Raw genomic sequence first — 25,301 nt, forward strand, 5'->3', positions numbered from 1 at the left:
CAGGATATTTGATCACATTGTGAACCCCAATATTTTGTTATTTACTGAAAAAAAAACCCTGTTTCTAGTTGTGGTATGCTTCAGACCTTAGCATATACCTTTAATTTTTTTTTTCTTTTTCTTTTTTTCGGAGCTGGGGACCGAACCCAGGGCCTTGTGCTTGCTAGGCAAGCGCTCTACCACTGAGCTAAATCCCCAACCCCCTTTAATTTTGTGACTAAAATTTGGATAGACCCTTAGTGTACATCTTTAATCCCAAACAATGAAGGTAATATTAGTTTGTAGGAGGAAGTACCCATGTTTGAAAGTGCTATCCAATTGGCAGAAAAAGTGAATAATCAGAAAAAGATTTGACACAATAGGATTTGTTCAACTCTCAAGAGAAGACAGAGAAAAGGATGTCTACTTAAGGGAGGATGACCAAAAAAAGAGGAGAGAGAGAGAGAGAGAGAGAGAGAGAGAGAGAGAGAGAGAGAGAGAGAGAGAGAGAGAGACTACAGTATGAGTCAGATATTTGGGTAATTTTTTTTCAATCAACAGTCTGTGCATCTCTAGCAGACACTAATTTTTTGCCATGCCATTATAAAGATAGCTATTATAAGGAGCCAAACAGGAAAGGCTCTGCCTGGGACCTATTCCTGTGTTCTCAGGGAAGATGCTGCATAGACTTCAGGGGAAATATTTTTTCGAAGGAGCATGCAGTGAGTCTATGGAACAGCTAGGATTAGAATCCAGATGTTCTTGCTCTTAGTTCAGTCTATTCCTTTAAGTAATGTCTGTGGTCCCTTTAAGCTAAATTCTAGGATTATAATGAGTACTTCTTCAGCAATTTTTATCCCTAATATGATTAGAGCATATGTTCCTACTCTACCAGTCACTCCACATTTCAAGAACAGAAGCAAAATCTCGGAGGGTGGCCATCATTCACAGAGTGCACAGAGAAGTATGCTCAGGCATTGAGACAAGATACACCATTCCTTTCTTAATTCCCTGCTTTCCATCTGCCTCTAAGTGTGTATTATCCTTGGCAGAAAAGGGAGAGCTAACCTTAACTTGAACTCTGCATCATATCCTAAGTTTTCTACAATATGCACCTCAAGATGGACTCCCACTGCCCAAAAATTATTTGTCTTTCTTTGAGAGATTCATGCAAGACTTCATTTTAAGAAAAAAATAAGGCAAACTTGAAGGCTGTCAATTTTATATATGTTTGTATCATGATGTGAACTAGTGTCTAACAAATAAATATTATTGAATGCATAAGATAACCTTCAGCAAAATTGTAGAATGTCTTTTTAATCTGTGTGTTAAATGTGTTTTATTACTAATTTTCATAGCTTACACAATATCGATGTGCATTTGTGCACGGTAACGAATTGTTAACAGTGCCTTGTTCCTGTATATGAACTGCATATTATCTCTTCTCTTTCACACCCAGGAGGATCTATAAAAAGCAGTCATCCTATATCCTGGCGAAGAGTATATTTATATGTGTCTGTCATATAATTATTGCTTATAAATTTCAGTCAACTCTAAACACTATTTTTGTAAAAGAATGATTAAGGATCAGGAAGATAATTTTCTTCTATCTTGTAAGTGCATCACAGGAAAGTCACAGGGGCATCAACATAAGTTCTTCCAGAGTTCTTTTTTATTTTTATTTTTTGTAAATTTTGCTTTCTGGTGCAGGCGAAGCCTCAGAGACCCACGATTGGTCAGCAACTTCTCACCTGGGCAAGATCGACTGCCTCTTCCAATCTTGGACCCAGGCTCCAGATTACACACAGGCGTGTAACTTCTCATGACAGGAGGCTGAATTATCCAGTGCCTTTCTGCCTCCCCTGTGGGGTCAGGGTTCCCCTTTCCCCTTTTCAGTTCAGTTCTCCTTGTTCTCTGTGTAACACTTAGCAAAGGATAACAGACTAAACCAAGTGTAGAGATAATGAAATATAAATTAGTAGGTTTTCTAGCCTTTATCCAAAGCCTTGTCAGAGTGCATTATCTGAAAGACGGAGTTCAGAGCAAGTCAGTGAAATTTCCCCTTATCAGAAACTGAGTGTGAAGTGTGGTAATGTTGCTAAGTGCAGAACAAAAATCTTTCTCTTTTGCATCCCACGACTGCTCCAGGCAACATTCTTGGAAACCTCTGACTAGGAAGAAACAGAAGACCCTGAGATATATACAGTGTGACAAGCCAGGAGGCTATGCTTCTCCGGTAACCATCCTATGAACGGCCGTCGCCTGTGGCAGTGACATTACCACACTTTGCTCAACTTCAGAAAAGGAAATTTAACTGACGACTGCTATGAACTGAAGCCACAGCCTACACCAGATAATACACCCTGACAATACTGTCAGGCAAAAAAAGGATGTGTTCCCATTGATTTCGTCGCATTAGAGACTTGTTACCCTGAGCAGTGCGTGTTCAAGGGTATATTGTGCACACTGTGGGAATATCAAAGAGAACGCACACTGGTTTAGGCAGAAGCAGGCCTCCAAGAGAGGAGACTCTCAGGAGTGGCCAGCCTGAAATATGCTGCATTTGGCAAAGCAGCGAAAACAATAACATTGGTGATAATTTTAACCTGATTCTCCATCGGTGTCAACTGACACAAACTGGGTTTATTTGAAACAAGAAGTCAAATGTATAGTATCTTTAGTACAGGAAGTTATTTTGCTTGCTAGCAAAGCATTTCTCCTTTGTAAAGAGCAACCCAGCCACAACCTTTTTGATCTGCACTGGTTTCCTACCTGCAATGTATTCTACTGCAATGGTAGCGCAGCTTTATGAAAGTGACCAGCCAATTTGATTTGACTGAAGGTCCACTCCACAAGATGGAGTGCTTATTTGACTAAGAACCTGAGACTACAAAGTTCAGAAACCTAGAGGAAAAACAAATACTAATATTCTTACAAAACGAACAAAGCAAAACCACTACCACCACAGAAAAGTACAACCATATCAATAAAATGACTCTAATAACACACTCCTACATATTAATTAGTGCCTTGCTCAGCCATCATCCAAGAAGCTTCCTCCTGAAATAGACAGGAACAAACACAGAGACCCACAGCCTGATATAATGCAAAGTGAGAGACCTTGAACACTCAGTCCTACATGGATATTTCCATCACCCCCCGAGACTCAGTGACCCCATAGAAAGAGGAGGCAGAAATGTCTTAGTCCTTGTTCAACTTCTGTGCACAAACACCATGACCACAACAACTTTTAGAAAAGAAAGCATTCAATTTGGGGCTTGGTTACAGTTTCAGAGACTTGTTCCATTATTGTCATGACATGGTGTATGGCTGGAAGGTAGGTATGGTGCTGAGAGTAGCTAAGGACTACATCCTTGTCCTTAGGTTGAGAGAGAAACATTGGGTTGAGTGTGAACTTTTGAAAACCTCGAAGCCCACATCCAGTGACACATTTCCTCCTCCAACAAGACAACACATCCTAATCCTTGTAATCCTATCAACGTGTTCTACTCCTTGGTAACTGAGCATTCAAGTATATGAGCCCTTGGGAGTCACTCTTATTCAAACAACCACGAAGTGTAAGAGCTAAGGGGGATGGACGGACACCAAGAAGAGAAAACAAAACTCCTCTATCTCCAAGACTGACTTGCACATGAACTCAGACACAGAGGCAGGTGTGTGTCAGATGGGGTCCAAAAGCTTAAAGAAGTAGACACATGCCCCAGAACATATTCCCAATTAATAATTCTGTAAATCAATGTTTAGTTTCCTTCAAGTAAATCTCACTGGGATAATAAAATACTCTTGAGGGAAACTGCAAGCTCAGCAGTAGATAGCCAATAGGAAAGGAACTCAATAGCATCTTTCTGAAAGTTCCTTGTCTTATGTCTTGTCAGGGTATATATATGCAACACACACGCATGCATACATATACACACAAATACACATGCACTCACACATATACGTATATATGGAATCTCAGTGTGAAAAAATAGCCTTTGATTCTTGTGTCTTCTCTTGGGCTCTTTTCCTTCTGCTTCCTTTGGCTAACTTCAATGTGTAATTTGTTGTTGTTGTTATTATTTTATCTTATACTTTATTTTATTATTATGCAATAGAAGCCTATTTCTTTTGTACTGAGAAACAGAAAGGGTCAATCCATATGGAAGAGGAGGGACAGAGGAACTACTGGGAGGATTAAGTGTAGAGGTAGGCGAAAGTATAAACAGGATATATTGTGAAAGAAAAAGATCTATTTTCTTTTGATTTTATTTGTTTGTTTTGCTTGTTTTCTCGAGACAGAGTTTCTCTGTGTAGCCCTGGCTGTCCTAGAAATCACTCTGTAGACCAGACTGGCCTTGAACTCAGATATCTATCTGCCTCTGTTTCCTGACTTCTGGGATTAAAGGCACATGCCACCGTTTCCTAACAAAGTACTTCTCATACTTGACCTGCAATGGAATTGAACCTACAACCTTGGAGATTTTAATACCACGCTGTAATTCACTGAACTAACTGAACAGCTATTTTCAACAAAAGGAAAAAATAGGTATTAACCCCTCTAGGATTAACTAAATTACGTTCTTCATTTACTTTAGAGATTTCCTTTCACGTATGTATTTTCTGCTTTTTTAAAATTGGATATTTTATTTATTTACATTTCAAATATTACCCTCCTTCCTGGTTTCCCCTCTGGAAACCCCCTATCCAATCCTCCCTCCTCCTGTTTCTATGAGGGTGATCCCCCACCCACCCACCTACTCCTGCCTCCCAGCCCTCTCGTTCTCCTACACCATCAAGCCTTCCCAGGACCGAGGGCCTCTCCTTTCACTGACATCCAACAAGGCCATCCTCTGCTACATATGTGGCTGAAGCCATCCATGTGTTCCCTTTTGTTGTTGGTTTAATCCCTGGGAGCTCTGGGAGAGGGGTTCTGGTTGGTTGATATTGTTGTTCTTCCTATCGGGTTGCAAACCCCTTCAGCTCCTTCAGTCCTTTCTCTTACTCCTCCAATGGGGACCCTGTGCTCATTCCAATAGTTGGCTGCAAGCATTCATCCCTGTACTTGTCAGACTCTGGCAGAGCCTCTCAGGATATAGCTATATGAGGCTCCTGTCAGCATGCACTTCTTGTCATCCACAATAGTGTCTGGGTTTGGTGTCTGTATATGGGATGGATCCCTAGGTAGGGCCGTCTCTGGATGGCCTTTTCTTCAGTCTCTGCTCGACCCTTTGTCTCCTGTGAGTATTTTTTCCCCTTCTAAGAAGGACTGAATCATCCATACTTTGGTCTTCCTTTTTCTTGAACTTCATGTGGTCTGTGAATTGTATCTTGGGTATTCCGAGCTTTTGGGATAATATCCACTTATTAGAACATATCATGTGTCTTCTTTTGTTGCTTGGTTTAGTCACTCAGGATGATATTTTCTAGTTCCATCCATTTGCCTAAGAATTTCATGAAGTCATAATTTTAATAGCTATTGTACTCCATTGTGTGCATAGCAGCCTTATTTATAATAGGCAAAAGCTGGAAAGAACCCAGATGTCCTTCAACAGAGGAATGGATGCAGAAAATGTTGTACATTTATACAACGGAGTACATGTGGATTTTTTAATGAAGTGTGAAGTGGTAAAACTTACAAGGGGAGGAAAAGACCAAGGCAGAGAAAATATACTGATATAAGAAATATATGTCTCCAGGAAATGTGTGTAGAAATAGATTTTTTCAAATAAAGTACTTTTAGTATTATTTTTGCTATAATAAATCACTGATACATTTTGTATATGATCACTCAAATAAATCAATGTTCATGTTTTATATATTTGGCAAAAAGTAAAACATTGACACAACCACACAAAGGGAAAATATTTCTTGACAAGTCGTAGAGATTATTTTAAAGCACGACTTCAATATCCCATATTGAAGAGCAAAGAAAGAAATGGAATAGAAGAGAAATATGATTACATATCTTACAAAGTCAAAAAAGTTAATTTCAGAGCATCATAAAGTACAATTTTACAAATTCAATGGACTGTTACTTTCAAAAGCAAGTCATTATTTAAGTCTTTCTAGACTTTCCTGCCCCATATCTTTAATTTTAAATTCTTCTGTATACTAATGTGAACGAGCACTTATCTCTCCCATCGCTCTGATCCTAATACTTTCTACTTCTGAATATTTTTTATTAGAATAGTCTCAATTTTGAACTTTTGTATCTCACCTTTTGATCTTTAAACTGGTACCCATTGGCCCATTCATGAACATCAGTATCCCAGTTATCCTCATCCTAAATTGGATTTAGTATTATCCATTCATGGATTCATTTACCTAAGCAATCAGTACAGTAAGTTGATACTTCATTCATGTAAGTACTTTTTCAAATACAACCCAACATCTTCCTCTACTTTTAAAGAATGACATGACTATGGAATGACTATAATTTGCTACATGGAAATCCAAATAGCTCTCGGAGCAAGGACACTGGAAGGAATTGGACATCAGTTTCTCTTTGTTCTCTTGGGTCATTTTCTCCCCTATCATTTGTGCTATTTTTTAAAAAAAGAAAATCAATTCTCCACATTTATCTCTGTTCAGTATTGAAAACCAAACATTGTTCTTTTTCATATTCATGCTTTTTGCTCTTTGATTTCTAAATTTTTGAGTGCATTGTATCTGTAGTTAACACTGTATAGATCTTTCTTAAGTCCTCTCTGTGTGCATTTTTTTAACATTTTGAGTGTTGCTTATAGTAGAGCTTCTTTCTGTGACTTTTCACCCAGGGTTTATACTGCTTCCTCTCAATCCCTGACTTTTAACAAATTTCATACTCTAAGACTTGAAATTTTCATTTCTATGCAAATGAGGACATTTGTTATTAACTTGGAGCCAGCAAATTAGAATGTTTTCACACCCTACGACCTTTGTCCAGATCTCCAGTCTTCCATTCCCTGTATCCACACCCTGTAAAGATGGAATTTTGTTTTCACTTCTCGTTTTTGACCTTTGGGTTGTACCTAAGCATGGGACAAAGCATATGGATGATACTGCCCAGTGGTTTGGCTATTTCAGTAGTGGACTGACAAACAGGTAAATTCAACCCCACCCTTCTCTTTGCCTTCTATGAGCTCTCTAGTCCTGTCATGATGCTAGAATTTAACACACCAAGCAGATTACCATGCTCTTGAACTTCCCAGTCTACATATCTATATATGTATTTGCTTTTAAGCTACTCTCTCTCTCTCTCTCTCTCTCTCTCTCTCTCTCTCTCTCTCTCTCTCTCTCTCTCCAGAAAATAGTGAGGGACAATGATGAAGCCAACACTGTAGAGAAATGGCCAACTTGGTCATTTCAAAAATTGTGACCACTAAATCACAGCCTGGCACAGTTGAGTCTATGATTTCTACTCTCCTCAAAAACAAAAATCTTCTCTAGCCTCAAACAATTTTTCAACTGAAGCTTATGCAAGAACCTGAAAGAGATAGTGCAGCCATTCCGTTCCTAATTGCTTGGCTACACAAACCAAAGCTTTGGCTCATCTCTTCAATTAAAATAAAAATTTTAAAACAATAGTCTTACAAAAAAAACAGCAGAAAGAAAGAACATTAGTTGTTCTCAAGACACAAGGCAGTAGGCGTATGTGATAATATAAATACCTATTTTCAATAATATAAATACATATAATTTAAATACCTAAGACTCAAGGCACCAGAGACAATTGGAAATGAGACTTCACTTGTGGTTATTTCTTTCATGTTCCACAAAGCATATGTTAGATGAATGACAGACACATGGTGCTAGAATCAGGGCGAGGGAGATGGGTGGGTTTCAGGTCCTAGCCAGGAAACTATCAGAAGGCAACTACTGTAGTGTCCTCTAATCATATCTGTATTCAACTAATTTCACACTTCAAGCATAATGTATTAGTAACATAGTACCCAAGCCAATGGTCAGAGACTCAGTCCTTTTCTTTGCCACTCACTGCCTTCCTGACTTTCCATATTTAGTGGAATCAAGTAAGTCAAAAAAGAAGAGAGAGTAAATGTGTTATTTTGCCTTTAACTGGACCAGAACAGGGGGAAATCTCAAACAAAATCAATGTAAACTTGCTTGTATCTGTAAAATCATCCATTTGTTGCTAATCCTCCTGTATGATCAACTTAGAAAGATGTTAGAGATTTAGTAGGTCACATAATTTCCATAGAGGAAATAATAACTGTAAGAGGTATGCCCTATTGACAAGCAACCTTCCTTCCTCAGTCTAGTAAGAACAGTGGTGGAAGCACGCGCCTCGATTTGTTCCATCTGTTATATTCATGTGTCTGTGTTGTTGTTTTCCCCCACCCACCCCCTTCCTTTTTCTTTTCCACAGATCAACAAGATAAACCTAACTGCCTAGCTACAGCACAAGGATGAAAGGAGTTCCTTTGTGAACTGAAGTTTCAGTTGCGATGCCTTATACTGGCTGATGTTCTGAAATTAGCATGAAACAGCACCAGAGGAAACAGAGGGATTCTTCCCTGTTGTACAAAGGACCCTGTGAACTTTCCAAATGCCTGCGATCTCATTACTGACAGCATTTCTTTTTGCCCTCCAAGTTTTCACATAGTGACCTATGGCTTCCACCAGAGCCAAGATGCAGATTTTCTCTCTAGTGAAATAGCATGAACAGAGTGAAGAGCGTCGTCTTTAAGGAAGCAAGCTGTGCACCACTGACATAATTAGGAGAGCTGCTTGCGAGGAGAGAGCAGTGGCCATCTAATGAGCCAGCGAGGATAAGGTGGAAAATGAGAGCGTGGTTATGTCGCAGAAGCACTGTTTGAGTTTTCCTTTAGGTAGGCTCAAAACAAAAATATTAAGCCTGCTGAAACCCTTCCAGAGTTTGGGGATTAAAAGCTCTAAGGAAGCTTAGGCCACTGTGGAAAGGGAAGAGAGAGGAGCAGCTGCCGTCAGTAGCTCGTTCTGATTATTGCTCTTTTGACCCACATTCACTTCAGAAAGCAGCATCGGTGTCAGCAGGAAAGAGTCTCAGAAAAATATTTTTAATGATTTCAGTAGAGAACACAGGATTTTAGGCAGGCCATGCGCTGTATCTTCACCAAAGTTCAAGAAAGAGTTTTGAAACAAGGATCTAATTTCAAAGGAGGAGCCATCACAAGAACCAGGACTCTGAAGTCAGTGTTTGGTAAAGCTTCCCTAATCATGTAGGAGTCCCAGAGCAACTGTGAGAATGTGGGCATCTAACAAAACGTCTTTGACTTTCCAGTTCTTTATAGACATAGAGATAATAGTAGTAATTCCTGTTCTAAATACATGTTTTGTGAATGCTAGATACAATAATGCGTGCAAAACACTTTGTATTGCCTAATTACAATGAAGGATGACTATCTTTGTTATTAACCGTCTAAATGCTTAAAGTAGGCAGTAAGAGAAATACGTAAGAGAACAAATCTATTGATTTACTGGATATGCATGGAACAAAAATGGAAATCAAGACTATTTGCTAGACTTGGTCCTAGAAGCCAAGTAGATAAAAACCTTAAGTCATATAGAAAGGATCAAAGATTGAATGGGCAAGATGACAAAGAAGTCAAGTTAGGGAATCCAGGGTCCCCAGTTCATTCCCCAGCATAAAAACCAAGATTCTAATCTAAGAAAGGAAATTACTAATGAAGGAAAAAAGTAAAGGGGGAAAATGCTGCCAGAACATGTATAATACCTGGTGATTTTAATAATATGAAAACAGAGGGCTCAAAAAAAATGAAAGAAATTTTAGTTAATAGAAAAAAGAAAGCCACCAGAAATACTCTGGAAAGATGATAAATCAAGCCTTGGGATGGAAAGAGTCCTTATGTAGAACTGCCTTGCTAGGATAGAAAGGGCTTTCCTGGTGTTGAATAAGAAGATTGAGTTTGACTCTTAGGAGGGGTAGAATTGAAGTCTAGTATGTTGATATAAACCTGTAATCTCAGCATTTGAGAGACTAAGATTGGATGATTGCCAAGATTTTTTGGCCAGCACAGCTACATGGTGAGATTCTGTCTCAAACAAAAGAATAAGAAACCAAAAATATGTGAAATTAAATGACCAAAGAAATGAGCATGTAATATCTAAAGACATTAAGGAAAAGAAGCAACAAGAGAGACAGTTCTCTGAGTCACTCTACACAGGGACTAACACCTTAGGCTTTGTATTTCTTTTTATTTTATTCTCTCAGACTACTTGTACCTCCTGCACTCAGCTGCCCATGCCTCTGTGCATCTACCCATCTGCCTGACTGTACTCAAAAGTGCTCTTTGTCTGAGTCTTAGTCCTGTACTAGGTGCAAGAGATAGCAGACTGAATTCGGGAGCATAATCCCAAGCATTACATGTGCTTCTGCTCTGCCAGGGAGTTTCTTGTTTAACCTTAAACATTTATTTATGGTTGACACTTTTACAAAGGGCCATGTTAAAGGCAGGACAGAGAAGTTGGATGCTGATGCTGATGGATGAAGAAGATGATACCTAACCGTAAGAGCATCTAGTTCCAGAATTCATTCCTAACCGCTTCACATTTCCTGTCTCTCTAGAAATTAAGAACGTTTATTGATTAGCAATGCTACCTGAGATACTTTTATTAGCAGTGCACATACATGAATGTGGATTCATTCAGAGAGAGAGAGGGAGAGAGAGAGAGAGAGAGAGAGAGAGAGAGAGAGAGAGAGAGAGTATGTATTGATGTCTAAAAATTGTAAACTCTTTAGAGACAGAAAATTTAGCAGCTATTCACTGAGTTTTATTATGAACCTTCTAAAAACTTTGCCTCATGTGAGGATTTAATTTCAGAATGTCCCAGAGTCAAATGCTTTCATCCCTTAGGGCATCCCTCTTCTCAATGACTTTCTGATCCCCTGTCTTCCATGGGGCCTTCATATTAAACACATGGAGCAAATATTCAAAATTAGTTCCACCTATGGCAGTCCAAATATTGAGGAACCTCTGCACTGATTCCCATGATACCTCTGCCAGTCCACCCTCCTTCTAGAAGTTCACATAATCTCAACAGCAACTGATGTCTGCTGACTGTTTAATAATGATTATTCTATATGATGTGAGATAGAATTTAAAAGTATATAACTTGGGCCTTCCTCTTGCATCTTTCAATCTAATTTTCTTATTCTGTATATTTAATAACTATAATTATAGTGTAGAGTGTTTCTTTTCTAGTCTTAGGCAGCACCTCCTCTTTTCTCATTTTAGAAAACTTTCTTCTATGATTATTGACAATATTTGCCATGCCCTTAGCAAGGGATTCTTCTTAAATGTCTATAACAAATATTTTTCTTACCACAATGTTCACAATCTTGTATGTTTAATTTATACATTTAAAGGTTGCTGTTGTCTTTCACTGAGTCATCTAATTTCTCCACTTTACCTAATCTGTCTCCTACATGATCCATTCTACTGTGATTTTTATTTAATTTTGTATTTTTATTTTCATTTTCATTATATCTTCAATCTGCTTTGTCTTCGCTAGTTTTCTTTGATGAATTCTATTTTCATATCATGAGATGGTTTCTTTATTTTACCCAGTTGCTTGTTTTTTGATAGACCACTCAGAAAATTTTCTATGTCTCTTTGATATTGCTCATTCATTAATACGTGTCATCTTTGAGAATTTTAACACATTTAAACATTTTAACACGTTCTTTAAAATTTTCTCTTTAGGGGGTTAGAGAGATGGCTCAGTGGTTAAGAGCACTCTGGCTCTTCCAGAGGTCCTGAGTTCAATTCCGTACAACCACATGGTGGCTCACAACCATCTGTAATGAGATCTGATGCCCTCTTTCTGGTGTGTCTGAAGACAGCTACAGAGTACTCATATGCATAAAATAAATAAATAAATCTTTAAAAAATTCTCTTTAGAATTTATTCAGAGTCCCTCTCATTGTCATAATTTCCCTAAGTGTTAAAAGAATAAATGTGTCCTAGAAGCAGGAAGCTTGGGTCCGCATATCTGTTTAGGTCCAGTGTGGAAGTATGCCTGGGAAACAGAACGTTAAAGAACATTTTACCTTTTGCTTGTCAGAACCTGGACTTAGCAGGGTGGTAAATGTGTGTCTCAGAATCGCAATGTCCTGGAGAGTTAGAGGGATCCCTGATTTGTTTGTATTTAAGTGTTTATGGGTCATGGGTGCCAGAGCCATAAGATGCTGGGAGCCCATGCCTGTCTGCACAATGTCTGGAAGGGAGGAGAAGCAGACATAGGCAGAGGGTCTTAGGACCACACTGTCCTATACCAAAGACACTTTTACAGGAGTAAAGGCTTCATGTACACACCAGTTGACACCTCCATGTTTAATGACTAATGTGGGTATAGCCTTCAGTAAAGGGCCATTGCTGTCAGTTTGTGGAAAGCAACATATGTAATGGGTTTGGCCTAATGGTGTTTATATTATACTAATTTGGTTCCCCAAAAAACAGTACGACACCTTGGGAACCTGTCCCCATTTGCTTCAGATTGGTAAATAAAATTGCCAGAAGCCAATGGTTGGACAGGGCAGACAGAGGTGGAAATTTTAGGAGTCCCAGGCTAGGGAGAGGGAGAAGGAAGGAAAAATAAACCCACCAATCTAGCAGAAGGAGAGGAAAGATGCTATGCCTGAGAAAATGCAGGACAGAGAGTATAGCTGTCATGTAGCAGCCAGAAGATTGCACCCAAGAGGACTGCCCGACTCATTCCAGGGCAGCAATGATGGACTTTAGGATTTAGTGAGTAATATCTTGGGGATATCAGAGGGAGAGAGATTAGCCACATGCATGATAGGAAGTGTCTCAGTCAGTCATTGAGCTCTTTTAGGCATATCAAAATATATCAGCTGTGTCTGTGTCTTTCATTTGGGAACCCAAAACATTGGGACGGGTACTGAAAAAGTTCACTGCCGCTGGAATCTATTTAAGTATGTAATTGGGTACTACTACAAACATATTGACTTGAGATCACCATAGGTTGTTCGTGGATTTGCATGGGACTCCTTAGGCCCAAAATTCAATTGGATGTAAGCCAGTCTATATACTGGAAGCATTGGTGTGGACTCAGTTTCCTGATTATTTGGAAACTTCATTAGAAATGCATTCATATGGCAGAGGAAGTTTCCACTACACTAGGTTTCCATAGCAACCTTCAAATGCACTCCATTCTAGCTGTCTTTACCCTCACTCCCTTTCTCAACCTCATCTGCTCTTTCTCCCTACCTGATTGTTCCTTTCCTGCCTCCCACTACTAAACCCAGTCTACTCATATAATCTATTGTATATCTTCTTCCCAAAGAATTCTTCTTATTCCTTCCTTTATGCCTATCCTCTCTGGGTCTATGGGTTGTAGCTCGGTTATCATTTGTTTAATGGTTGATATCCATATATAAGCGAATACAAATCATATTTATCTTCAGGTGTCTGGGATGAGTAATGCTACATAAGAGTACATCAGAATTAACCACAAACACACCTGAAAAAAGAAAACTTTACAAGTATTGGGAACATTGTAATACTCTGGAGATATGAGACTAGCTGAATTACTCTGAAAAACATGTACTGAAATCCAAAACTGTGTTGAATGGATAGCACATCAGATCTACAACATTTAAGCAAAATGGGGAACTGTTACCTCTTGATCCAGCACTTGGGAGGCTGAGATCGGATGATTGAATGTTCAAAAACAGGTTATGATAAATAGAAAGAACCTATCCAAAAAAAAAAAAAAAAGAATAAACCGACAGTGTTACTTATGATGAGTTGTAGTTTTACAGAGAAAGCAAGAGAAAAGGATTGGTAGAGAATAGAGCAACCATGTATGTGAAACTCTGTCATTTCCTTTACTTGCTTAAAACATTAATTTAATTGGAAGGGGTTTTTCAATTTGAAAAACAGGATAAAGACAAACTAATGATCAAAGCAACATGTAGCCTGCAAAGTAAGAAAACTAAGGATGATGAATTTAAGAAATCTATGAAAAAAATACAACTTTAGGACTGTACTGTCCAACAGCATTAAATTATATATAGAGATCAAGTACCACGGGGATTGAAGAAAACATATTGGTGTTGGCAGTTGGACTCTAATTATGGAAGTTCAACTCAAGAACTAAAAAAAATAATAATAATAAAGATAAAAGCACAAAAATAATTAAAGGGAAAATATAGAGCTGTAAATTAAGAAGTTAGGGCTTAGGGTAAAACAGATTTATTATGATGTTTAAGATCCAAATTTCTATTCAAGGGGATAAAAAATTAATACAACAACAGATCCAAAGAAATAATCCATTCATCAATATTCAAAAAATAGAGAATTATAATATTAGTAGTAGTAATGACATCTAATATTACAGAAAATAGAGATTTTTCAAAGAAGACTGAAGATCGTATTAAAAACTATAATTGTCATGTAAAACATGTAAATGTTTTCAGTTGCCTTTTGAATTGTCATGAGCTAATGCTGTTGCTTTAGAATCTTTAACTAAGCCCTACAAAGAAACTGTGTGATTTTGAGCCTCAATGACGTGATTTTTCCAATTAAGATAGACTACTATTCAATATAATTATTACAAGGATTTAACCAAATGGTGTTTATGTCTGAGGCAGGAGAAACGACTCTGCCCATAAGAGTACTTGCTGAAAAGACATGGGAACCTAGGTTCAGGTCCCAGCACCCATGTTATAAAAAATTAAAACAAGTTACCCAAGGCTATGAGAGCACCTGAAACACCAGGCCTGTTTGGTAAGTGGGCAGATATAGGAAATCTCTGGAGCTCTGTGGACACCGGCTTATCTCCAAATTCAATGAGAAACCCTGCCTCGAAGAATAAGGGGGAGAGAAATAGAGACGGACAATCAGTATCTTCATGCATGTGCATCACAAGCACACATGAACATATACTCTGGCTTATGATATGAACTGGCATCTGACATCTGCATGGTGAACACACATATATTCCCCACCCACCACACACACACACACACACACACACACACACACACACACACACACACACTCATACACACACTTTTTTTTAAGTCAATAGGAATCTAGACATTTTTTGAAAGTCACTCTTAACTGCTTATATTAATATAAAATAAATGAGTATGATAGGATGTGTATGATAAATCATGCATGATTACCCATCTTAGTCAAGTGATTGTTATTTTTTTTTAATTTAAAGCATTTTCATAGTGTAGGAGTCCTACCCATTTAAAAAAATAATATTTGAATTTAGAAAATTGTTATGAGGCTATGTCATGCTGTCAAAAAGAATGGTTAGAAACTTAAATCACTTATTATTGTAGCTTCACATTTTAGTGCATACACTAGTAGTTAAAGACAAATAAGTTTATTCTGAAAAATCTAATCTCAAATAGCTCTATTACTTTGTATGTCTGTAGCTTAAAGAAGTTATGCAAGTTACTTAAAAAGCACATACAAGTTTTGTCTGATTGGAAATTCCAAATAAATTATAGACAAATTCAAGATGTATCAATTTTTCACTCAGGATTAGAACACTGAACAAATAAACCAAAATTCATGACTGATTCTAATCAGTTTATATTCTAATAAATTTAAAGCAGTATAATGCATAAATACGCTCCTAACTTATCTGTATTAGTCAAATAAACTTCAGGAAATAATCAGAATTGTGTTTAGAAAGCTATGGAAAACAAATAAACAAGAACAAACCAAGATTCAGAGAAGGGACTCAAAATGAGTATTGAGCATAGTCACAAAGTTGAAGAAATTATGAAGAAAGAACACAGGTGGAAATAATGAGAACTATTGAGATACAAAAGTTTCACGTTTAACTTTATTAGCAACTCCACATAAAGTTTCTATTTAATGAGGCAGGAATTCCTCTGACGCTTGCAGGGACTTCCAAATTAGTAAAGCCCGGTGTTCTTGGGTTTGCTTCATACAAATTTCTTGGTTATTGTTATAAACTTACAGCCCATCTAGAGTCAGTCTTCAGAAAGGGACCCACACTGTTTGCTACTGTCTAGCATTAGTTCAGGAAGCTGAAGGTCAGAGTAAAGTAGATGTTAATGTCCACAAAATTTACTGCTAAGGAAAGACATCTACCAGAAACCCCAGCTGAAGCACTCACTAGTTCCTTGGCTCCACATTTCAGTCAATTCCTTAGAGACTTCATTCCTTCCTTCTCAAAATAAGGAAGACATCTTCCTCAGGACCTTGCTACTAAATATATAGTACTCAGATCTCTAGTTACTCCATGGGTAAAGTTTAACTTAGGTATTTGCACATTGCGAATAAAACAAAAATATAAAGAGTGCATATATTTCTAAGAAGCAGTGTTCCTAGATGCTTTATTACGAAATGGTTGTTCATAAGAAATATACTGTAGGATGTATTTCTGTTTAAATGATTCTATCTCAATAGATATGAACAAGCATTGCGTTCTAAGATGTAAAAAAGACATTATGTCTGTTAGCTTGCATATATACGTGTATACCATCATAAAGGAGAACACCAGCTCTTCTTTAGTTTTCAAATGTCTTCAAATTTGATACTTTGAAGTTCAGAGTAAAGATTGTGCAAGCTATTTAGGGAAAGTCAATGCATCACTACATACGTCTCAGCTTTCCACACACTGGATTTCTTTAAAAACCATATGAAATCTGTTGTCTTTTAAATAACAAAAGTGTCAAATACCAAAATACTTTGAACTTGAAAGGAGACCAGTAGTGGCTGGAGCACTGAGTTCCTGTCAGAGATTGAGAGACTGTCAGGGGCAATGGATAAATTAACCTTCTTTTCCCTTGTGTGAGTTCTTGCATTCTGTCTAGGTAAAATTCCTTAGTGTGGCTTCACAGAATGTACCAAGAAAAGAAAAAAAGAATAGAAGTCTGTTTTGTGCTTATACACCTAAAAAGGTCCTCAGCCTATTTGCTCTTTATAATTCAAATATGTAATGCAAAGCACAGCTGAAGATACTGGTTGCTATCTCGATGCAAGTTTGCTTTTCTTCATAGCCCTGCTCTCTAATGTGGGTGCTTGCTAAATCCCATCTTGCCGTTACTTAACAGCTCCAAGCATTTTCATTATGATTTTAGTGCATCAATTTGTTTCATTTCCCCTTTCAAGCTAGGCTTGAAAAATCAAACCAGAATTAATTACTGATTCAGAGATGTCAGTGTGATCAAATATGGAAAGAGAGAAGTCGATGAAATCTGACAATATTTATAAATAGGGAGAAGTAGGGAAAGAGCAGAGAAATGAGAAAGACAGACACATCCATTCCCGTTCCATATGTTGTATATCACCTCTAGCAATTTCCCACACTGCAGTCCAAGTTGGTGGTAAGCACAGGGTTTCCTCAGAGACCACAGATCTTCACTGATTCTCACCTCTCCTTCACCAGACCATATTTAGTAAAACAAAAGCGCTCAACAGCAACCAACGGCTCACGTAGACTGCTTGTTTCTCCTCCAGGCCTGATGTCTAGGCAGATTTTCTTTCCCTAGCCTATGGAAATGTTTTAGCATTAACTTGATAATAGTTTCTGTTCACACTCTCCTACTATAAAAGGAATTCACAGAAATTGGTGGGTGTTGCTGGTGACATTTTTCATGAGTGTTGAAAAACGAAGATTACAATGAGTTTCAGACTAACTTCTCCAACCTATTTAGGTCACTGAGTTTTACACGTTAGGCATAGTCTAAGTCTGTCAAATAAAAACATTTCAAATTCCTACATCATAAGCCCTAGACTCAAATCTTTATGCTGTACCCATGTACTTCAACATTATATTTTTATATGCAAGCTCTACATCATACCCACTAATGCACATAGGCTTGGTGGCTCATCCTGATGTTTTCATGTTATATATCCTTATAATAAATGACATAAAAATTTAAGCAGTAGAAATGTGTTTACCAAGGCACATTGGTGTTGCATATTTATATATGTATTTATTGAGTCCTCCTGGGACAGCAAGCACATGATCCCTGGAACCCTATTATCTACTTTGACTTTGCTCCCCAATTTCAGGAGCTTTGCAGGATGCCAAGAGCATGCTGCCTCTCTGTGGAAATGTTCAGGGGTTCCCAACCTAACCAGATTGATGCCTTTCCAACCACCCATCCAAGTAGGATCTACGCACCAGTCTGCTAGGGGCAGTCAGCAGAGATGAGTGGCACATGCGATCCTTGGAGCCCCAATGTCTAGCTCTGTTCTGACTACCTGATCTGGAGGAGCCCTGCAAGATCCCAGGAGTGTCCTGTTCCCATGTGGAACCCTTTGGGGGCCTCAAAACTAAGCAGCTTGGAGTCCTGCTCAACATCTACCCTAGTTGGACCTGCCTAATACAACATCTGCATCCGACTGGGACACAACCTGCAAAGTATGTCCACCCAGACTGATGAATAAAATGGAAAAACATGTGAACATGAATACTAATCATTATAGCAACATGTACTATTAACCCGGGGTTAACCCATTAAAACAGAGATAGTGAGAGAGGTACAGCAGCAATGGCAGCAGGAAGTTGGGAGAAGGCTTGGGTTCTGCAGATTCCATCTAATATTGGATAAGTTACAATGTCACACAGCTGACCAAACACAATTCTCATTTATCGTTGTGAGATGAGTTCTTTGCCCCGCAAATCTGGTGTTAAACCTCAATGTAAAACCACACACACTAAATCTAATAGAAGCGAATGTGGGAAACAGTCTTGAACACATTTGCACAAGAAAAACATGGCCATGTTTGTTTCTTTGCCTATATGTGTGTGAACAACACATTTGAGGTACCCACAGAAGCCTGAGGAGGTTACTGGATCCCTTTGTACTGGAGTGACAGATGATTGTTAATCATATGGATTCTGGAGACCGAACTTTTCTCTTCAAGAGTAGCAGATAATCTTAACCACTGAGCAATTTTTCTGGTCTCAGTCTTCCACATTCAGATCCATTTGTATGGTCTAACATGAGCTTGCCTTCAAAAATAATCGATGTACTCTTTGAAGTATGAGAGAATGCTTGTCACACACTTAGTGACTACTTAGGGCATTCTGATGGACCGAGTGTCTATTGTGAGAATATAAAGCTTAAATGAATTATTGTGGAAAATCAGAGACTTTTTTTTTAAATTTAAGATCTAACAATTCCTAACAAGTGGAATAAGTCTATCAGTCAGTTCATATTGGCATAAACAATAAAAATTTTATTTTCTCATAGTTCTAAAGACTTAAAGGCTAAGATCACAATATTGACACTGTTGAATTCCTATAAGGAAGGAATCTCTGTGTCACCAGTTAGCTTCTTCTGGTTTCTCACACATAAAGAGAAGAGTAGGAGAGAGAACTCATTTCATAAAGTCAGTAATCCCATCATGAAGGTCCTATCCTTATGACCTCACTAGGAACTAATTCTCAAGCAAATCTTCCATCTACAAAGTTCACCATCTTGACAATGAGCGGTTCAACACCAGATTGGGGGGGGGGCAGAGAACTCATCTTACAAGAATAAGTTAGAAATGTGTTTGGGCAGCTAAATGACACTTTATCTCATCCAATATTAGACTCCTCCCAACTTCCTGCTGCCCTTGCTGCCCTTATTCTCACAATGCCCATTTTAACTGGATAAGCCAGGGTTGATAGTGCATGTTGTATAATGGTCCATATTCACCTTCACTTTTTTCTCTTTTTATTCATGAGTCTGGGGTTCTTTTAACTTTAGCCTTTGTGGGATCTCTCAGCTTTGCCATTTAAATTTAGGAAGCTCACTTTCAAATATACATGTGAATCATTACCCGGAATAATAGATAGAAAGGGAAAGAAGAGAAAACGTTATGAATGCTTGTAAAACTGTCTAATTTAAACCCATTACCCTTTATATTTACTAGATATTATGACTCCTTCATGCTATAGTTATTTACATTAGATCTTATCCACAAGAAAATGCCAGCCATCTTGTAAATTGCCTTCCAAGTCTGAAGTGTATCTGCCTTATGTTTATGAGTCTCTCATCCTAATAAAACTAACAGGTTATTTGAAATAGATAAACTATCAGACATGGCTTTCCTGTGTAATTTTAATGTCCACTCTATGTCAATGTTGATTTCTTTTGACAAGAATTGTATTATTATAACAGTATAAATCTTTCCTAATCGAATTGTACTCTCAAATGGCATTTCCTTTACTTTGGATTTCCCTAATAACAATATGCTTCTGTGATTGATAATGTGATAAAACTATTGCTCATAGTTTATATATCCAGAAAATGTCCCTTGATTGGTTTCATGATCTGATTTACCAAAACTTTCTGCAATAATTAAATTTCTCATGGAAACCAAAAGCTCTCTAAATTGCTCATGATGTTGCACTCATCAACTCTCCACAGATATGGTTGCCTACACAGAACATGAAGACCATCACTAAATTCAACATTCCGTCAGAAATGAAAGAAGGGCTCCTCACAAAGCCCCACCAAAAGGTGAGGTGTTGTTCAACATGTATTGAGGGAAATAGAGTATGATTTCTTTGTCAAAAAGACCCCTGGTAGATTGGCTTATGGACCAGTGGTCAACCAAACTTATAAAGTAAAATATTACTCAAATCACATATTCTGCATAGACAAAGCACTAAATTAACTATGTACATTTTTATTTCTCTAAGATTCACTAAATATTTCTAAAAATAAAAATGATATCATGTCCTTATTCCTTTTCCTTCTTCTTCTCAAATTAACTACTTCTTTTTTTCTTTTATTATTGATATAGTCCAGTCTGATGAGTCCGTGTTTTATTGTTGGTGTGTATATGCTTTTTGTATACTAGTTTGTATTAACAGCATATTAGGGGTTTTCATGTATGGAAGAGAGTGATTCTCCCTCAGCATTTACTAGCTACTTGTAGTTTTAATTTTTATCTAGGGTTGGGACTTTGAGTTTTAAATATTATTTTAAATGACAAAATTTCACCTATCATATCACTCATCTTTTAAGTGTTTATATATAAAACAATCACATTCTATAGTTACTCATTCACTGGAATTTTTTTCACCTCATAAGATTAACTTGGCACTCAAATGCTCAACAGAAAGATTTCCACCCAACTCATTAATATTGACTTGCTTAGACTTGCTTTAGCTACCTCTTTCTTCTTTCTTGTGTGTCAAATGGTTTGTTTTAACTTTATACTTCTCCTCTTCTCCAGTAATTAAAATCAAATGCAATTTTCTGCTAACTCTTTACCTATATTCCAAGCCTAAGACTAGATTTTGTGCCAGCAATGCCCTGCCCCACATACTGATGAGCCTACTCCAATCTCTTTCCAGATTTTACTATCCTTCACTTTAGTAAGCAAACTGCTGAAATTGAAATATAAAAATGATAGATGGGAGTTAAATTGGAATCAACTATAATCTTTCCATGGTAACAATAACCTAGGACAGGCAAATGCTTGTCTGTATTGGTCTTTAATCTAGTCTCTCCATGTTTATGGATTAAGGTTGCTGCTGATCTCTGTGTGGACGCAGGACAAGCAGGATTCTTTCTCAGAAACTTTTTTATGTCAGAGCTTATATCCTTGGCAATGGGGATAGTTGAATTAAGAGCTCTTGTCTTTTATGCCAATCCTAACTCTTGAGGATATCAGGCAGCAGGGTTTTCCAGTGGCAAATTACAAAAAAAAAGGAAGAAAAAAGGAGTAAAAACAAAATGGCAGTAGGTATTACAAATACTGACCTACCTAAGATGATAACCCCTGCAACTGAGAGTTTCAGCTATCCATGAAGGCTTTTGTTTGATTATAATACAACTTTTAAAAAATCTATTCAAATTGCTTTTATGAATAAGAGTTTCTTTTCAAACGTTGACATTTTTTTCTCATTGGAATTACTGAAGAGAACTTTCTAAGAAGGGAATGAGTGAAGACTTTGAATGGGAGAGGAACTCAGAAATTGGCTGCAATGAAGCAAATTACAATAACAGGTTTATTACCAGATGAACAAAAATAATAAACAAGTTGTTCTCTGCCTTATTAGTCAGGATTCTCTGTACATAAGAGAACATATTGTGAAATTCTACACATAAAGACAAATTGAACTGCTTCCCTTAGTAAGTCAGTTATACATCTCACATGTTTACTCCATACACACACAGTTAAATATCTACTCCTGCCCCTGTCATTTCACATCTGGTATTCTAAAAACCCATTCCTCACCACCTGTCTTAGCCTTCTCTTCAATCTGTCCAAAATGTTACAGCTAAAAATCGTCTTTCAAGTATCTTTTTTAACTATATCCCTTTCTTTCTGAAGAACATTTTTTGATGTTATCTTATGTTTTAAAGCAACATTTTAATTATTCTTTTCAGTTTTAGATAAAATAACTTGACCTAAAAGCAAATGCATTTTTTTAAAAAAAATCATAGATAGTGATTCATTGGGTAAGGCAAAATAAAAACAGACCAAACTATGTATTGTGTATATTCATAACTTTTAAAAAATTCAAAGGAGGACTGGTGAGATGAATCAATAGACCCAGCACCAATCCTAATGACCCGAGTTTGATTGCCAGGACTGAGGATAAAAACAGACCCAATTTATGCAACTTGTCTTATGACCTCAACAAGCACATTGTGACACAACCTGAATAAATACAAGTCCAACACAGGCTCTTTGTTTTCTGCCATGGCCATGCTAATCCAGACTGAAGAAGACCCAGAAACTCCAGGGCCATGTGAGTCACGACCATGCCCACATCAGTAAGCACCACAAGTATCCAGGAGGCTAGGGGAATGCTAAAGGCATTCATTACCATAGGATCAACTTTGACAAATATCATCCAGTTGGTATGAGGCGTTATCACATGAAGAGGAACCAGAGCTTCTGCCCAACTGTCAACCTGGATAAATTATGGACATTGGTCAGTGAGCAGACACAGGTCAATGCAGCAAAACATAAGACTGGAGCTTCTCCCATCATTGATGTTGTTCGATTTGGCTACTACAAAGTTCTGGGGAAGAGGAAGCTCCCTAAGCAACCTGTCATCATGAAGGCAAATTCTTCAGTAGAAGAGCTAAAGAGAAGATTAGGGTGCTGGAGGTGCTTGAGTTCTGGTGGCTTTAAGCTACCTTGGAGGTTAATTAAATGCTAACATTTTCCATGTTGGAAAAAAAAAAACCAAGTACAACACAGTCAGTAAATAAATAAACAAGTAAATATAATGACATTTTCTATACACTTTTATCTCACAATCTATCCTCTCATAAGAGTCATTCTTAATTTAAGCTGAAAGGAAAAAAGACACAGTTTCAAAGACCACTTTGAAAACTGATTTGGCAGTTTCTCAGAAAATTGAGAATAGTTCTAATATAATACCCAGCTTTACCACTCCTGGACATATACCCAAAAGATACTTCTCCATACCACAAGGACACATGCTCCACTATGCTCACAGCAGCTTTATTTGTAATAGCCAGAAACCAGAAAAAACTAGATGCTCCTCAACTGAAGAATGGATATAGAATATATGATATTGAAAATAATGGCATCGTGAAATTACAGGCAAATATATGGAACTAGAAAATATCTTGACTGTGGTAACCTACAGCCAGAAAGACAAACATAATAACTACTTACTTATAGATATTAGCCATAGAGTAGAGAAAAACTGCTCTATAATCCACAAAACCAAAGAAGCCAAGTAACCAGAAAGGTCCTTGGTAGGATGCTTAAATTTTACTGATAAGGAAAGATAAAATAGACATGTAGGGTAAATGGAGGGAGGAACTGGGTGGTAGAGTGGGGGGGGAGGGGAACTGAAGGGATCAAGTATGGGGAAGATGGCAAGGGGAGAGAACAAAAATCAGTGTGTGGAGTATCTCTGGAGTATCCTAAAAATCTAGGACAATGGAAACTTCCAGGAATTGATGAGGGTGACCTTAGCTAAGAGTCCTAGGAATAGGAAAAACAAAACATGAAATGGTCACCTCCTATAACCAAGCAAGTCTTCCAAAGGAGAGATGGGGATACCCATCTATCCACAAAACCTTTGACTCATGATGTTGATATCTGTAAGAGCAGAAAGTAACGGAATATCCAACCAATGACTGGCCCAGCTTTTATCCCATGTCATGAGAGAGAGCTAACCCCTGGCTATTAATGATATTCTGCTATACCTACAGACAGGAGCTTAGCATAACTGTTGTCTGAGTGGCTTAACCCAGCAGCTTATGAAAACAGATGCAGAGTCCCAGAGCCAAATTTTAGGTGGAGCTTGGGAAATCTTGTGGAGGTGGGAGCATATTTAAAGAGTCAGAAAGGTCAAGGACACCACAATAAAACCTACTGAATCAAACAACATTGTCACGTAGGTGCTCACAGAGACTGAATCACCAATCAGAGAGTATGAATGGCACAAACCTAGTCCCCTTACACATACATAACAGATATCAAGCTTGGTAATCATGTGAGACCCTCTAATAGCAAAAGTAGGAGATATTTCTGACTGTTATCTGCCTTTGGATCCCTTTCCTCTAACTAAATAGCTTTGGTTTGCCTCAATGAGAGAAGATGCCTCAATGGGGGAAGACCCAGTTTTCCTACAACTTGATATACCAAGGTGGGCTGATATCCATCGTAGGCTTCCCTTTTCTGAGGAGAATGGGAACAGATATGGAGGATGTGAAGAGAGAGAGAGGGAGGGGCAGCTCTAACTTGGATGTGAAGTAAATTAATCAATTAATTAACAAAAAGGAAAGGAAAGGAGGCACAGAGAGTTTGAGAACCTGAAAAAAAATTATTCAGGATAGAAATGATCACCAGAATTACTCTTCATAATTTTTAGTACTGTGCTTTTTCCATAAGAAACAATGATGTCCGGAATACATTCCAAATATCAGAAACCAGCAGAGATGTATGTCTCTAGTATGTCTCACACCGAGAAAAGGAAATTAAGTAAGTCTATATTCTTAATTTTCTCAGGAATGTATCACTCTTTATTAGAGCTAATGATTAGGATACAGGGACTCTGCTAGACATTATGTAAGCATTATGTATATTAAGTATATATTTCTTGAATTCAATATCCTAGTTACACACTTACTTCCATATCCCATACTTTCACCTCATCTGTAATCACAGGGCAATCTCTCCCTGGAAACTAATTGGGTGATCTTCATTCTTCCCACCTTCCAGAATAATTTCCCAGTCCTATGCCTAGCTTTGTAGCTGACCACCTGCTATGCCCTTTCCTTCTTTTCTACCCACTTTCTAAGACTAAGATTCTCTTACAACCTTCCTTTCTTGTACTATCCTTTCTACTCATCACCAACACCC

General features: G+C 37.7%; 1 pseudogene; it reads left to right on the plus strand.

Annotated features, from left to right (window-relative positions):
- The window catches only part of LOC116898446, a 47,442-nt pseudogene extending 24,335 nt beyond the window's left edge, over positions 1-23,107 (plus strand).
- The last annotated feature ends 2,194 nt before the right edge of the window (positions 23,108-25,301 follow it).

The sequence above is a fragment of the Rattus rattus genome, chromosome 4, assembly GCF_011064425.1.
Source record: "Rattus rattus isolate New Zealand chromosome 4, Rrattus_CSIRO_v1, whole genome shotgun sequence".
NCBI classification, from domain to species: Eukaryota; Metazoa; Chordata; class Mammalia; order Rodentia; family Muridae; genus Rattus; species Rattus rattus.